Below are 12,778 nucleotides of genomic sequence, written 5' to 3'. Positions count from 1 at the left end.
ATGAAGGTAAGAAATATCTGATACCTTTGAGTGACACATTGTCTTAACAGAATATGTCTTAAATTTGAATAACTGAGAGCATTGGTGCAATGTATTTTGATATAAAGAGAATAGAATCACCGATTCATAGTAAAAAGAAAACAAAATTTAACTTTACATATTTTCATGGTATAGTAAACATTTACACTATTTTATAATTATTAATAACTACATTAAGGAACATAAGTATTCTTGCTCATTAACATTTTTCTTTTATTTACATTTATTTATTTTTTTTAATTATTCAAGTCATAACCAGTTTTATTGCAAAAGGACCCTGTACACATTTATCAATTCTAGTACCTTAATAGCTACCCAACAAGTCATTAACATACAGAAACATGCATCATGAGAAGCAAGAAATATCACCCATCCCTTCTGCATACTGTGAACAGTCACTTTTATAATTATTCATCCTGAGTGAAAGATGGAATGACTTAAGTACAAATGCAACATATTATAAACAATTTCTTACAAAAAAATCACAAATTAAACCAAGTATTTTACAGAATTTACTACAAAACACCATAAAACTGCCTTCACTTAAGCTCTCTCCCGTATCCGGCAGCCAACTGGATGTCTTTGGGCATGATGGTGACTCTCTTAGCGTGGATGGCACACAGATTAGTATCTTCAAACAAACCCACCAGATACGCTTCACTAGCCTCCTGCAGCGCGCCGATGGCGGCACTCTGGAACCTCAAATCGGTTTTTTGAATCCTGGGCGATCTCCTCACCAACCTCTGGAAAGGCAGTTTCGGATCAAATAAAGATTTCTGGTAACGACGGATTTCTCGAGCGCAACAGTCCCGGCCTGTAGCGATGAGGTTTTTCACCCGCCAGTAGAGGGGCGCTTTTCCTGGCGCTTTGGTGGCCAGCTGCTTCTTGGGCTTTCCCACCCGTTGACTTAATGTTAGTCTGCTTGGTTCGAGCCATTTTCTTTTACCTGCGTATTTTAGGCCGCTTCTCCGACCACCCGCGCTGCTGCTGCCGAAAGAGCCGCAGTAGCTGAAACACGGGAAAAGCTCCCTCCAACGAACGACCAAACCGCTCTGCGCTCTTTTATTTACATTTAAATGAGACTTGAAATATTAAGAAAGAATGGGGTTTGGTAATTACTAAAATAAGCATTTCAAATAACAGCAAAGTTCATCAATTTTATTAATGTTAGTTGTTCATTATGGTATCATAATGACAGAAATAGTTAATCTTTAGGTAATAAACTGAAAAAAAATGTTCGCTTCATCATGCTGCAACACACATTCTAAATGAAACATGATTGGCTGAAAATCTATTAATACTGACATTTTAAGTGAAACTGTTTATAACAATGAAATGCATAGGACAGGACTCTTCCAAAGTATTTGTCTACTAATGTTTACAAAACTGATAAGCCTTTAATGTATTAACTCATTAAAGATTAAACATGAAGCACTTTTTAATAAGAGAAGGTTTTCTTATGCCCTTATAAGTCAAAGTTCCATCAGATAAACAAAATGAGAAAGATACTCCCTGGTGGCTCAGACAGTAAAGAATTTGCCTGCAATGCAGGAGACCTGGGTTAGGAAGATCCCCTGGTGGAAGGCATGGCAACCCATTCAGGTATTCTTGCCTGGAGAATTCCATGGGCAGAGTAGCCTGGTGGGTTATAGTCCATGGGATCACAAAGAGTCAGACATGACTGAGTGACTAACATCCACGCACATCCTATACATAAAATTTACTTTTGAACAACATGGGTTGAGGGTTGTGGGGGTGGGTTAGGGGAACCCACACTCCATTTGGTGGAAAATCAACTTGAAACTTTACTACTGGCCCTCTAGATCTTCAACTGGAGCAGAATCTGTAGATTCAACTGACCATGGATCACCCAATGTTATAGAAAGTATTTTTTGGAAAAAAAAAATCTGTTTAAATGGATTTGTGTTGTTCAAAGATCAGTATGTACAAGGGTCAATATATACATATTCAAGGGTCAGTGTATGCATATATTCAAACATTTCTTATTCAGAGGAACCCGAATAAGTGAACAAATCATGTTTCATCATACTCTTTGTACCAATGCTAATATTAAATGCATTCATGTAAGTGAAAATCATTTTAACATAAAACAATTTAAACAAAACTGAAAGGTGTTCTTATTATTTAATAATGATTTGTAAATATTTATCCTGTGCCACAAATTTCCCAAATTTGAGAAAATACATGGATATACAAACCTAAGAATTTCAACAAAATCTAAATAGGGTAAACTCAAAAAATCAACAGAGAAACATATTTAATCAAATTGTTGAATGCAAAACATGAAAGGATAATTCTTGAAAACAGCAGGGAAAAAGTCACTTGTTAAATACAACTTACTTAACAGTAAGATTATCAATGAGTTTCTCAGCATTATATTTGCAGGCTGGAAGTCAGTGTGTGATACATTTTAAATATGGAAAGGAAAACCCAATCAAGTATTCAAAATCAAATCAAAGCATCCTTCAAAAGTGAGGGAAAATTAAGAAAATTGTTAATAAACAAAAGCTAAGGAAGTTTAGTAGTAGCTCAGGTGGTAAAGCTGGAGACCAGGGTTCAATCCCTGGGTCAGGAAGATGCCCTGGAGAAGGAAATGGCAACCCACTCCAGTATTCTTGCCTGGAGAATCCCAGGGACAGAGGAGCCTGGTGGGCTACAATCTATGGGGTCACAAAGAGTCAGACACGACTGAGAGACTAATACACATACACACACAAGGAAGTTTAGTACCACTAAATCTGATAAATACTAAAGCATGCTCTTCAAGTTTAACTGAAAGAATGTGTGCTAAATCGCTTCAGTCATGTCCGACTCTTTGTCATCCAGTGGACTGTAGCCTTCTAGGCTTCTCTGTCCATGGGGTTCTTCAGGCAAGAAAGCTGGAGTCGGTTGCTGTGCACACCTTCAGGGGATCTTCCTGCCCTAGGGATCCAACCTACATCTCCTGTGACTCCTGCACTGCAGGCAGATTCTTTGCTGCTGGGCTACTGGGGAAGCCCGAACTGAAAGACTGCTACACAGTAATTCAAGATCATGTAAAAATATAAAGTTCTCCAGTACAAAAAATCAAACAAACAAAAAGCAACTGTAAATACGTGGATAAATGTCAAAAAAGTATTATCGTAATGTTGGTGTGGTCCACTTTTTAATAATCTATAGGTGCTTAAAAGCAAAACAGCAAAAATAATTATAAATTACCCTCCCAGGTCACGCTAGAAGTAAAGAACCCACCTGCCAATACAGGAGACATAAGAGACATGGGTTCAATCCCTGGTTCTGGAAGATTCCCTGGAAGAAGGCATGGCAACCCACTCCAGTATTCTTGCCTGGAATCCCATGGACAGAGGAGCTGGTAGGCTATAGTCCATAGAGTCACAAAGAGTTGGACATGATTGAAATGACTTGGCACACACAAATGAATGGATATGTACTATATAAAGACATAATCTGGGGCATTGGTACCACAAAGGGGGAGGAAGGACTGTAAAGGAATATAATTTTTTATGTGATGGAAGTTAGTATCAGCTTAAAATAAATTGCTACAATCTTAGACTATTATACTTACTCACTAATGATAATCACAAAGAAAATATCTATAGAACATACACAAAAGGAATGAGAACCGAATCAGGATGTATCACCACAAAAAAATCAACTAAACACATGGGTCATAAGGGAGGAAATGGGAGACCAAAACTCTAAGAAAGAGAATCAATAACAAAATGACAATAGCATGTTTCTTACCGATTAGTAGTTACTTCAAATGGATTAAAGTTCTGAATCATTACATATTACTGCAGATGATTTACCCTCCTGAATCAAAAGACATAGATTGGGAGAAATGGATTACAAGAATAGGATCCAACTATTTGATGTTTGCAAGAGATTCACTTTACATCCAAAGCCATGAAGAGGTTGAAAGTGAAAATCTAGAAAAAAGATATTTCATATAAATAGTAACCATAAGTGAGCAGATAGGGTATATCTAGAAAGAGGAAGCCTCCAGATGCTTCCAGAATGGCCCATGCACAAGGAAATGGAGAGTAAATCTATTTGGAAACTTGTGTCATTGTCTGGAATGGCCAGTGCTGCTGCCTGAGGTTAAGCAGAAGTCTAGATTGATTATAACAGGTAAGCTGAAAATATGGCAGCTGTGGTGATAGCATGAATACTGTCGGCCACGGTAACCACCTTGACCTCTTGGGACACATGAGAAACAGTTGCACAACCTAAAAGATGAACTGCAAAATGAAAAGGATTAAAAATAAATCCTATTATGACTGACACTTTGAGAGCTTTTATTGATAAGAATGCACAGTGAGAATAAGAATCTCTCACATTAATACAGTTGGGCTATAAACACAAAAGTCATTTATCCCTCAGGAGCAAAAGAAAGCTCAGAGGGTGGGTATACGAGTAAGAAAGCCACAACACACACACAGGAAAATTGTATCTTTCAAATTTAAAGAGCCACCAATTTTGCTCAAATATGTGTTTCAAGTAAAATAAAATATATAATTATAAAAGCATTTTTATTTTAAACTTCAGGTGATGTCATACATCATGCAATTTACAGACCTACTACATTTAAGACCTTGAACTAATTAGAGAATAAATATTCTTAAGGAGTACAAGATACTGAATTATGTGCAAACTTTTTTTCTTGGGCTTCCCTGGTGGCTCATATGGTAAAGAATCTGCCCGTAATGTGGGAGACCTGGGTTCTTATTTCTTCACTGCATGTAAAATGCTTTGATTTTGCATAATTATTAAAATATCAATAAAACATATGTACTGTATTAGGCTAATAAAGTCAGTTTTATATAAAACTAAAGTTTAAAACTCAGATAATATTACCTTTAACAGGTATATTATGATTATGCCCTGTGCTTAGTTGCTCAGTCATGTCTGACTCTTTGGGACCTCATGGACTATAGCCCTTCAGGCTCCTCTGTCCACTGAATCCTCCAAGCAAGAATACTGGAGTGGGTTGCCATGCCGTCCTCCAGAGCATCTTCCCAACCCAGGAATCAAACCCAGGTCTCCCACTTTGCAGGTGGATTCTTTACTATCTGAGCCAGGAAGGAAGCCTGTTACAATTACATGTGTATTTAAATACATACATACACTGGCACGCTGATATCAGTAAATAAAGTAAGAATACAACATAAGTGAGGCAAGAGACAATGCAAAGGAATAGAAAACTCATCTTGAACTATGATCTGCTCTCCAAATGGCAGAATACATAATTACCCATTTTCTTCTCTGTATTCTACTCAGGTAATAAATGTTTTATTCCCTATTCCCTTGGGCGTGCTCAGTCACTTCAGTTGTGTCCAACTCTTGTAGCCTCAAGGACTGTAGCCTGCCAGGATCCTCTGTCCCTGGGACTCTCCAGGCAAGAATACTGGAGTGGCTAATCCTGCCCTCCTCCAGATGGTCTTCCCCGCCCAGGGATCAAACTCACATTTGCCTATGTCTCCTGCATTGCAGGTGGATTCTTTACCCACTGAGCCACTTGGGAAGCCCTTTATTTCCTTACCTGTACATCTACTCTCAGTTCTCAAATCACTTAATTTCTGCTTTTTTGCTTCTTTTGACTATGAATAAGTTGCTGTTCAGTTGCTAAGTCAAGTCCCACTCTTTGAGACTCCATAAACTGCAGCACAGCAGGAGTCTCTGCCCTCCACTATCTCCCGGAGTTTGCTCAAATTCATGTTGGTTTTTTCAAATCACAAACACACAAAAAATTACTTTGGGAGAACTTAATATTTTAATGGTTATTACACTTTCTGCCATGTGTAAGGAGTGTGGCAGGCAATAGTCTGTGAGGTCACAAAGAGTTGGACATGACTTAGCAACAGACTTTCACATTTTTTTCATAGTTGCCTTATAATGTGTTGGTTTCTGTAGTACAACAAATCAGCTGTATGTATACAAATATTCCTTTCCTCTCACCCCCTCCACCACCCATGTAGGTTACCACATAGCACTGAGCTTATCAGTGCTCCCACTTATCAGGTTCCCACTGGCCATCATTTTACACCTAGCAGTGTATATATGTCAGTCTCAATCTCCCAGTTCATCCCACCCACCCCTCTCCCCTGCCCCACGTCCACATGTCCATTCCCTACATCCATATCTCTATTCCTGCCCTGCAGATACGTTCATTTGTACCACTTTTATAGAATTCACCTATATGTGTTAATATATGGTATTTGCTTTTCTCTTTCTGATTTACTACACACTCTGCTTACTTTTCATAATGCTGGTTAAGGAATTATGCAAGGAGGCTTCCCTGGTGGCTCAGAGGTTAAAGCATCTGCCTCCAATAAGGGAGACCCAGTTTCGATCCCTGGGCAGGGAAGATCCCCTGGAGAAGGAAATGGCAACTCACTCCAGTATTCTTGCCTGGAGAATCCCATGGACGGAGGAGCCTGGTAGGCTACATCCACGGGTCGCAAAGAGTCGGACACGACTGAGCGACTTCACTTCACTTTTAATTCCTTCTACACTAGCACCAATAATCTTCACTTGGCTGAATGACTTTTTTTTCCAAAATATTTCCCTCTCGAGATCAGAAAATTTTAATATGTCAATACAAATAAATATTTTTCCTAAATTTCCCTGATGATACAAATTATGTGACTTGCAATCAATCAGAGGTTTTTAAATTTGTAAGAATAAACTTTTGAGGTTTCCTTGCCAAATAAATTTTATTTGATGCTATCCATATAACAGCTATTCAGCATCTGAAATGTACTTCTTCATTTTATAAAAGGAAGGAAAACAGAAATAGGTTATTTGTATTATGCTTTATTTGTTTTACATTAACTCAAAAGTATTGGAAGCCTGCCTATTTTTTTGAACATCCAATGTGGGAAGTCTCTCAAATGAAATTGAAGAGACAAGACCAATATTTCTAAGCTAATTTTATATAGGTTAAGTATTATTTAGACTATGGTTCAGTTATTTTTACCCATTTTTTTGAGTATAGTAACATATGAATATTTAAGTATAAACAAATGATTACAATAAAAATTGCTTATAAATATTTTATTATAAAATATTATTGCTAGTCTAAAATATCTTTCAGTGGTGATTGTTGCTCATACCTTTTAACATAATGAAATACTCTAGAGATCTGCTAATTCTTTCAAGTCATAATATAGTCTCACATCAAAACTCTTGTCTTTAAAAGTAATTAGAGTTATATCCATATATTTCCAACAGAGGATTCCACTCTGTTATTCAGATATTGTCACTGAATGTAGTAAAATATACAAAATAACAGCACAACCCATCCATTATTTCCTTACTAGGTAGTTTCTGTTCTCTCTCACCTTGCCTGAGGCTCCCTGTAATACCCCAGAGGCCAATTATTAATTCCCCCAAAAGAAACATCTAAGGAATAGAGCTTTAGAACTTCAAAATAAAGAGCAGTACCTAGGATTCTAAGAATCAAGATCTGCAGCATTCCATCTGTACAAAAGTGGATGAATTCTTGATGCGCAGAGCAGACACTCAAAAGCAGTGAAACGAGCAGATGACTGAGTGGTAGCCTGCTGACCCCAAACTGTCAGACAAGAATTAATGACAGAAAACTGAGTCAGAGGTATCAGAAAATGTTTACTTCAACTGTTTTCCTAAGGTTGTTTAGGGTCCTTTTTAAAATATATACTAAATGCTTTATATCATGAAATCTTATTTGTTTTCTGGTTGTATTTATAACTCTCAGTTTAATAGCATAGCTGAAATTTATTGTTCTTTTAATAATCCTCACCCTGCTTACTTGTTCTTTTTGCTGCTATACTCTAAAGACATACTTCAAAAGCTCACTCCTAGAGAGATGATAGAAAACAAAATGAGTTGTAGCAGTTTCAAGTTGTAGTAAACAGAAGATTCCAGCCCAGAAAGTAACAGAAAGTATACAGGATTTACCTATAAGAACAATGAAAGTTAACAAACTATTTGGAAAAGCTAGCAAGAATCGTCAGAAATTTCAAATTTATTTACCCAACATGACAATACATATTTACTGAGCTGAGGATGTCCCAGAGAGGCCAGCACAAATTACAAAGTCATAAATGAGAAAACCAGTTAGTTGTAACAAGTGTTTTGGCCCTAAAATTAGCCACAAGTGTTGTTACTAATTATGAGCCATCTCAGGCATTAAACTGTGAGCATTATTATATCTTTGTTGTCATTCAGTTGCTCGGTCATGTCTGACTCTGCAACCCCATAGATTGCAGCACGACAGGCTTCCCTGTCCTTCATTATCTCCCGGAGTTTGCTCAAACTCATGTCCACTGAGTCAATGATGCCATTCAATCATCTCATCCTCTGTCAACCTCTTCTCCTTATACCCTCAATCTTTTCTATCATCAGGGTCTTTTCCAATGTGTCAGCTCTTCTCATCAGGTGGCCAAAGTATTGGAGCTTCAGGTTTAGCATCAGTCCTTCAAATTAATATTTAGGGTTGATTTCCTTTAGGATTAACAGGTTTGATCTCCCTGTTGTCCAAGTGACTCTGAAGAGTCTTCTCCAGCACTTTACAAGTCTTTTTGTTTTGTTCTAGTGAAAATAGCCACAGATATACGCTGGTGGTTATGAGTGATTACTTGCCCAACTCCCCTTCCTCCTGCATTTCAGGGTTTTAGGCATAATATTCTGTATGTTGAATTTTTAAAAAACATTCTCTTTTCCTGCCTGGTATTATTAGTTGTTATATTAAAACTTTAAGTTCTTTTGTGAAATTTCAGTGCTTTTTTTTGCTTAAATAGGAAGTGTCAAATGGCTAAGAATGGCCATATTAATACATCTTTATGATTTTATAATATAATAAATTCATCATTTCCTAATATTGTGCTTGCCACAGTTACCAAAATTTAATGAACAAAATGAATACATTTACCTAATTGAGTAGTAATATTTACATCCATGTTCTCGATAAATAATAGAAAGTGAAAAAGATTTTTTTTTCCAAAAAACTAATACTGAAGGCAGCTAAATTTTTCATACACAGATGAACAGTCATTTTGGGTAGATTTGCATTTTAAGTTGCATGTATCACTTATATTACATCAAATGCATGATTTTTAACAGATTTGTAATCTGAGAATATTTTATAATAACACTTCTAAAACTGAGTATACCATTTTCTACTTAGAAACATTATTTTTATTGAAAAGTAAAGTTTTAGTTCATTTCTCAATTCATTATTCTTTAAGTAACTTTTACAGTTCTTACACTTGGTTGCCTAATAAAGTCATTTAATTTGAATTTCTTTGTAAAGATGTGTTTTCACATAAACACACATAAAGCAATCTTTCCTTCAAAAATCTTGTGATTTTTATTTTTTTAATTTAAGAAAGACCTAAATGGCAACCCACTCCAGTATTCTTGCTTGGAGAATCCCATGGACGGAGGAGCCTGGTGGGCTACAGTCCATGGGGTCGCAAAGATTCGGACACGACTGAGCGACTTCACTTCACTTTTTCTTATGGGTCAAATGCTGTATTTCTAACTTTTATAAAAATGTAGACCCAAGAAAATTTTACCTAACTTTTCTCTAGATAATAGAATGCAATCATGACAATAAAAGGGCTTCCAAGGTGGTGCTTGCTTATGTTTAAGGATCTGCCTCCCAATGCAGGAGACATAAGAGATGTGAGTTTGATACCAAGTTCAAGAAGATCCCTGGAGGAGGGCCTGACAACCCACTCCAGTATTCTTACCTGGAGAATCCCATGGACAGAGGAGACTGACAGGCTCTGGTCCTTAGGGTTGCAAAGAGTTGGACACACTGAAGCAACTTAGCATGCACACATGATAATAAATATATTTGATAGTGTGAGTTTAACTTGGGAACATGATAAGGATTGGTGCAAATGATGGAATAGTAGAGTAGAGAGCATGATTGTTTGCCACATGGATAACATTGATTCTTGCCTTGATAGGGAATTCAGGCTTGTTACCTGATAAATCACTTTTATCAAGAGCATTATATAATTTTTGTTTTATATGGCACAAACCATTTTTTATTATAAAATTATTACTTATATAAATTAAATTAATTTTAATTAATTAATTAATTTAAAAGATTGAGCCAAACACATCTTTAGGGTTAGTATGGTCCATAGTCCACCACTTTACAATCAGTTTACAATTCAGATTTCTAGTTGAAACTATATTCATATATTGCTCCTTCTTCAGTTAGCAGTTTTAAATATGGTTTTTTGAATTCTTGTTATAAAAATTAATAGCTGAAAGATAGTAGTATTGAATCAATTGTTCTAATTTATAAAGTCAAAATTATATTTCCTTTTGTACTATTATTTGTTTATCATTTTGAATTTGACTACTACAAAAATCTCAATATATAAGTTAAATACACCCTGGAAAAAACAAGATTTTTCTCTAATTATTCCCATTTAAGAAAATTAATAACAATTGCACTAAAAACTTTGTTTTCTTCTGACAAAATTATAACAGTTAATAGTTCAATTGTCCCTCAGAATTTTACTCTAAGAAACAAAAAATAAAATAATATTAAAATCCAATGAATTATAGTTCCTAAATTATACTTGCATTTTTTTGAGTTTTAAGAAACTTAAAAAGACATCTTTACATTTTTTGAAAATTTTTATGAGTGAAACATATCAATTTTTAAAGACAAGTGCTATGTAGTAAATCTTTTTGTAATTTTCATCAGTTATGATGGCTTTATTCTACTTGAAATTTTGCATCAATTTGTTTTTTATATATGCCTTAAGGGATTATATATTACAAAAACATGATCTGGTTGCTGCTGCTGCTGCCAAGTCGCTTCAGTCGTGTCCGACTCTGTGCGACCCCATAGACGGCAGCCCACCAGGCTCCCCCGTCCCTGGGATTCTCCAGGCAAGAACACTGGAGTGGGTTGCCATTTCCTTCTCCAATGCAGGAAAGTGAAAAGTGAAAATGAAGTCACTCAGTCGTGTCCAACTCTTCGCAACCCCACGGACTGCAGCCCACCAGGCTCCTCCATCCATGGGATTTTCCAGGCAAGAGTACTGGAGTGGGGTGCCATTGCCTTCTCCGTGATCTGGTTGAAGGAATGCTAAAATATTAAAATTACGTGTTAGAGCTTAAGTTGATTTATCCCTTAGTCTGTCTATACTTTTTAAAGCCTAAAACTAAAGACTAAATTGGATTTAGCATTGATTTGATACACTATACAGCTGGTTATAATCTCATAATTAGGTATGTGTTCTGCATTATTTTTTGTTTGGTTAAGGGGTTTTCTCAAGCACTGTCTTCACAAGACACACATAGATGACTGAGTCTTTGAATTATTGTCTACTTATAAATACTTGATAGGAGAATGCTAATTTAGATGAACATAGGATTCCTGACAACCTTGCTTTATTTTAATAAACTGTGTCCCCTTTCCTAACTTTTATATAGCAGTTGAGAATTCTAGTGGCAGCCTGATTCGTTATTCTAAAGTTAATTTATTGCTTTATCCTAGAAGTTGATATTTTAGTTTTCTTTTAAAGAATGGATTGTAGTCTTTCCAGCACCCTCCCCCCGCCAACCCTGCCACCATCAGTCTGGTTCAGTTTTCTTTCAGTGTGAAAAGTGACATCTTTCTTCAGTTAGGGAAAATCTTTCATTATATACTTAATTATTGTTCTTTTTTATTAATCATTTCTTTTCCTACTTCTGAAACATCAATTGCTCCTATGTCAAATGTATTGGATATATTCACTAAATCTTTAATCATTTTCCTCGTTCTTTCTTTTTTATGTCATTTTATTCTGTTTTGAGTTATTCCTTGCCCTCAGAGTTCAAGGCTACTAAGTCAGAACTCAAGGGTGGTTACTTTATCTAGTAAATTAATTTTCCTTTAGGTCTAGGAAATAATTTATGATATATAATTGAATCTAATTAAGCTTTTGATTATTTACTACTCTTGTTGCTGTCCTCTCCTCCAGCAGTTTTAATTTGCCAAGTTGTTATTTTTTTCTTTTTTTTTTTTTGCTATTATTCTTAAGATTTTTTTCTAAATCCTGTGTACTTTAGAAGGATACTCATTTTTATTTGTCAACTCATTTTGGCTCATTTATGAGTACTGAAATGTACAAGAAAAACTGGTAAAAGGAATTAAACACATATATAGCTTCTAACTCCAATTGTTCATATTATATAAGCAGACAGACTGAAAATTCTCTGGTTAAGGCATTCTACTCCCTGACAACCATGAATATCCTAATTGTACAGAAGACAGGTAGATTAGGGTTAAAATCCCATGGAGAAAGGAGATAAATTAAAATTTCAAACTTCTCAACATCTTCCCATCCTTTCAAAATAAACTAATATAAACAAAATGATATGTCATATTAATCTACATTCATACTGCAAAATTAATATTCACACATTCATTCACATAGGTAATAGATTGACTCCTTAGGTAAAACTGCACTTTGTATATTTAAAGAACTTTATTTTCAATATTTACCATATAAAAGTCAGTTAATTGTAAAAAGTCTCTTTTTCGTGAATGTCCTCAAATGGATGTTTTAAGTATATGCATGTCTTTCCAGGTGGCTCAGTGGTAAAGAATCTGCCTGCCAATGCAGGAGACACAGGAGATGTGGGTTTGATCCTTGGGTAAGGAAGATCCCCTGGAGAAGGAAATGGCTACCTGTTCCAGTATTCTTGCCTGCAAAATTCC

At 35.8% G+C, this 12,778-nt stretch overlaps 1 pseudogene; it reads right to left on the bottom strand.

Moving 5' to 3' along the window:
- Positions 1-578: 578 nt before the first annotated feature.
- LOC138984215 (histone H3.3 type 1-like) lies at positions 579-975 on the bottom strand (annotated as a pseudogene).
- Between the last annotated feature and the right edge of the window lie 11,803 nt (positions 976-12,778).

The sequence above is a fragment of the Bos mutus genome, chromosome 20, assembly GCF_027580195.1.
Source record: "Bos mutus isolate GX-2022 chromosome 20, NWIPB_WYAK_1.1, whole genome shotgun sequence".
Lineage (NCBI taxonomy): Eukaryota > Metazoa > Chordata > Mammalia > Artiodactyla > Bovidae > Bos > Bos mutus.
Note: the sequence above shows the minus strand (reverse complement) of the source record. Positions and strands in the feature narration are given on the sequence as shown.